This window comes from Octopus bimaculoides, chromosome 9, assembly GCF_001194135.2.
Source record: "Octopus bimaculoides isolate UCB-OBI-ISO-001 chromosome 9, ASM119413v2, whole genome shotgun sequence".
Classification (NCBI taxonomy): Eukaryota; Metazoa; Mollusca; class Cephalopoda; order Octopoda; family Octopodidae; genus Octopus; species Octopus bimaculoides.
In genome coordinates this window covers 18,405,457-18,410,803 of record NC_068989.1, presented here as the reverse complement: position 1 = coordinate 18,410,803, position 5,347 = coordinate 18,405,457, and positions in this window count along the sequence as shown.

Sequence of the window (5,347 nt, the reverse complement as noted above, 5' to 3'; positions counted from 1 at the left end):
TATATATATATATATATATATATATATATATATATGTACATATGTAAATGTATATCTATGTATGTGTGTATTTATCAATATATGTATATATTGAATATATATATGTTAAGACGTACGCACACACACACACAAATGTATACATACGCACATATTTACAAGCATGCACAGACACGCATGCACACACATATTTTAAAATGTCAATAATGATAGTACTTCTTTATTTAGCTACAAGAAGAGGAGGATGAGGAGTGGCGTATATTGATGGCATTTGGTTTATCAGCACAAGAAGAACAAGACTGAAGCACCACCATCACCACGACCAGAAATACCAACAATAATCACTACTTCCACTACCATCACTAACAACAGCCACGAGGACGACGACGACGACATCTACCACCACCACCACCACCGCCGCCGCCACTACTACTACTACTACTACTACTACTACTGATAATGTTGTTGGCTCTCCGTCGCTTACGACGACGAGGGTTCCAGTTGATCCGATCAACGGAACAGCCTGCTCGTGAAATTAACGTGCAAGTGGCTGAGCACTCCACAGACACGTGTACCCGTAACATAGTTCTCGGGGATATTCAGCGTGACACAGAGTGTGACAAGGCTGACCCTTTGAATTACAGGCACAACAGAAACAGGAAGAAAGATTGAGAGAAAGTTGTGGTGAAAGAGTACAGCAGGGTTCGCCACCATCCCCTGCCGGAGCCTCGTGGAGCTTTAGGTGTTTTCGCTCAATAAACACTCACAACGCCCGGTCTGGGAATCGAAAACGCGATCCTATGACCGCGAGTCCGCTGTTCTAACCACTCGGCCATTGCGCCTCCACACTATTGATAATAGCAAGAGCAAAAATAACAAAATGACGACGACTACAATAACAACAGCTATAATAATAATAATAATAATAATAATAGTAATAGTAATAGTAATAATAATAATAATAATAATAATAATAATAATCAGGAAAGTATTAGATAGCTGAAAGGACGAATAGCATAGTACCGTAGGCTGCAGGTAGTAAGCCCGCTACGCATTCAAAACTGCAGGAGCTCCAACAAAATCTGTGATAAAGAGAAAACAATAAAAATAATAATGACATTTAAACCCGACATTTTACATTTTCCCTGTGTGCGTAATAAATAAAGTCAATGAATTCACTTATTCACTTCCTTCTAAATATTTTCAAAGTAAAACGATGTTAAACATTGGACTTGTATTTTCACAGAGACGGGTGCTTATATGTATGTCGTTGCCTCTGCCATTTCAGACACGCACAGGGTTGTCAATGTGAATTTAATAGACATTACTGTTAAAGACCACCAGGAAAAGAAGGGTATCTTAATCGAAGTGTCAGATTCAACACATGATGTTATATATATCTATATAATACAAAATTTCTATATATATATTTTTTTGTTTTTGGTCAGTAAGTGTTATTTTCTATCTGATTCTGTCGAGAAACCAAAGGAAACGACTACTATTCCCTTCAACCTTTGTTTTTGTGACGTAGACTCAATGTTTTGAAGCTAACCTATTTTCTATTACATTTCAGACAGATATAGCGCTGAGTTGCTGAAGCAGAAATATCGTTATAGAAAACGTCCTGCTCAATACCACATATTTACTTGTCAGTTACGTGATCTTAGCCACTTGAGTATGTCTTTTAGTGGCTGACAATATGCGCATTTCAGATCATGAGCAGGAGTAATGGGGGAGCATCATAGCTATGTGTTGAGAAGGATTCTTTGGGGTTTAGATAAATGTAACAAAAGCAAAGTTTGAATGAAATATTAACCATTTTCCATTCTTTCTAGGGGTAAGCAAATAAGAAATTACAGTTGCTACCCAAGGACAAAAATCGCGTTACACAGTGTAATAACTGTTATGCTATAGGAGAACAACTTCTTTAAGACGAATGTGTGCTCATAACATAATTAATTAGTGTAAGAGGACTCTGTGACACCCGGTGTTTCGATATCGTTGTGTTTCATCAGTCATAGAAATGTCGGACTAATGGATCCAACAAGAGTCAACCGAACAGACGTCGCCTTTGGATAACCTTGGCTCTCAACCTACCAATACTGTACAACGAAGGTGACGAAAAATCAAGATCCAATGTCCGAATCAATGTCCATAACTGTGATCTTTGTGCTCTGCCATCTCACATATAGGTGGTACGACCATGTGGACATACCACCTCGATCTTTCGTCTTCACACCTCCATATTACTCCATCCCGGTCGATGAAAATGACATCTCTTTAAATAGTGGCCAGTGCTTCTCTCAACTGTTCTTTTTGTGGGCATATGGAAACTCCCTCTGTTGTACACAGGACATGTGTGTTACTCTCTTCTATGCGAATTCCTCGATATTTCCCGACGTAAAGGAAGCATTGTCCATTGTAATATGCCTCTCCCAAGTGCTTTGCTTTTTCGGAATTCAACCTAAATGAATCAGTTACTTTTGACTAGCGACCGAAGCAAAACTGACACTCTTTCTTATACCGTTTAAATAAAGTTTACGCTTGAATTATTTTGAACTTTGCATGTATTAATGTTCTTCTTTGTGTTGTGTTCTGTTTTATAATTTTACATAAGTATCTGAATTTTGCGTGTTTAATTAAATGTTTTTACTAAGGCAGAATCCATCCAGTGAAAATCTCATGCGGTCTAAAGAAAACCTTATTTTGTTTGTAAGAAGCTAAAACATACAACAGGTAAACTTATTCCAAATGAATAAATACCTTGGTGTGGTAATTTGACAACTTTTTCAATCATAAACGAAAATGTGATTAAAAAACAAAACTGAGAGAACGAAGCAAATTATCCCTGTTTTTCAGCCCACGTGACCAATAAATTGTTGTTGGTGGTGTTGTTATTATTATTGATATTGTTGTTGTTGTTGTTGCTGCTGTTGCTATTATTATTATTATTATTATTATTATTATTATTATTATTATTATTATTCGATTTGACTCGGGTTTGCTTTTAGTCCTTGTTGAATTTATGTGGGTAGCATGTTACTACCTGTAACCTTTAGATATTCACAAGCTTTCAATAATCTTTCAAGTGCTCAAAACCTTTCTGATAATCTTTCTTGCCTCTATTATTATTAATCATCATCATCATCATCATCATCATCATTATTATTATTATTATTGTTAAGCTATTGCATGTTACTTTAGTTAGCAGGGATGTTGTTTCGAAGTTTGGTGACGACAAGTCTCAAAACAATCTTTCATAGGATTCTTGCAGAAAACAGGATGGTACTCTTTCACAGGTCAACAATACGTGTCTCAATTCCAATATTATTCAGCCTCTTAGTTAGTAGTTTTGGTGTCTGTGCCAAGTGCACTAATTATCACAGGAACTATTAACATCTTCGGCTTCCGCAATCTCTTCATCTTTCTGACTAGGTCCTCAAATTACTTATTTTTCTCAATGTCTTGTATATCCACTCAATTATCATATGGCATTACAAAAACTCTGATCTTACACTTGTTCGTTTTATGCCTCTACACTCATATTTAATCTCCTTACTTCAATTGAATGGTCAGTCTCATGGGGAAATGTTATAAAAACCTGTATTTATCATTCACCATCACAGCTTGTAACCCGTGTTCATTATGATATTATCGTTATCATTCAGTAGTTTTATTTTTATAACGTGCTTTCACTTCACTACCGAGCGCAGCACTGTGTGCCTTGGGTGTGTGCTGTGGTTTGTTGAGATGCTCTCATTTTTACTGTATTGAAAGTGTTTTATGTAGGATGTGTGCGGTGCCTAGTAGTGCTATTTTTTGTATGTGATATATACTTGTCAACCCTGGTGTTTTTGCTATGTATTTGTCTGAATATTTTTTTATTATACCTAAGACACCTACTATGATAGGAATTGTTTCTGTGTTTAGATTCCACATTCGAGTTACCTCTATTTCCAGGTCTTTGTATTTTGAAAGTTTCTCCATTTCTTTAAGGGAAACGTTGTCATCTGCTGGTATTGATACATCAATTAGAAAGCCTTTTTTTCCTTCATGATCTTTGACATCTATATCTGGTCTATTATTATTATTATTATTATTATTATTATTATTATTATTATTATTATTAACTCATGTTTTGTTGGAACTCCTGGAGTCTTGCATGCGTAGCGGAATTGCTGCCTGCAGCCTACGGTACCATGCTATCTCTTCTTTTCAACTATCTAATACTTTTCTGATTGTTCTGACCATGCCAAGGAGGCAAAACTTTTGTAACAGTTCTATTGGTCTCCCCATTCCGATTTCCTTTGTATTCCTCTTGATGCCTTCTAATACTGTTTTCTTGGACCCTACAATAATTTGTACTATCGTCACCGTCTTTATTTTCCAAAGCTAGGCTATTTCGTATTTAAAAGGATTGTATATATCTATTTTTTGCTTTCCTTTTGACTATTCGTGGGTAAAAGGGCACGTAACATTAATTATATAGCACATGTGGTGCATCATGTCCACCACCATCATGTCCACCACCATTTCTCCATGCGATTGGCTGGAAAATTGTTAAGATACTTGGATATTTTCCTGCTCTTCTCAACATGAAACCAATGGTAGCCTTAATTCACGAATAAAGAAATTGTTTATCCACCAATGCGGTGTTGAGCACGCATTTCATCGTTCTACATTTACGCATATATATATATATATATATATATATATATATATATATATATATATATATGTGTGTGTATGTATGTATGTATGTATGTATATATAAACTATTTAACTAAAGGAGGTGGATGAGATCCAATATAGTTCAATTGTGTAACTTTAATTCTATGAATCATATGCCCTATCAAAAGAAGCTATAACGCCAGACGTATTTTACAAAGGAGAGTAGAGATAAATTTATATAAAGAATTAATTATTTCGGATCCTCTACTGTGTGCATGTAATTTTACTCGCATTTATCAGACGTATAGCATCAGAGAATTTATTCCTGGATATTATTGACTGATAAAGAAACACAGAAAATATATAACCTGTCTGCTTGTGCGTATTTGGACGATAAAGCCAAATACTCATATTATTCTACAGTATTAATTAATTTATATTGCATTGGGTCTGCACGCGGGCGTGTGTGTATGCGTGCAGCTTTCTTCCTTGATTTATGTACATTTTATCAACTAGATTACAGAATAAGACACACACACACACATCTATACTGAGGAAGCAATTTATTATAATCACGGATATTATCAGACTGTTATTGTTATCTTAATTAGCGGTTCCCAGACACTCTAGGCTACTGCTACATATATATATATATATATATATACGTATGCATATATAT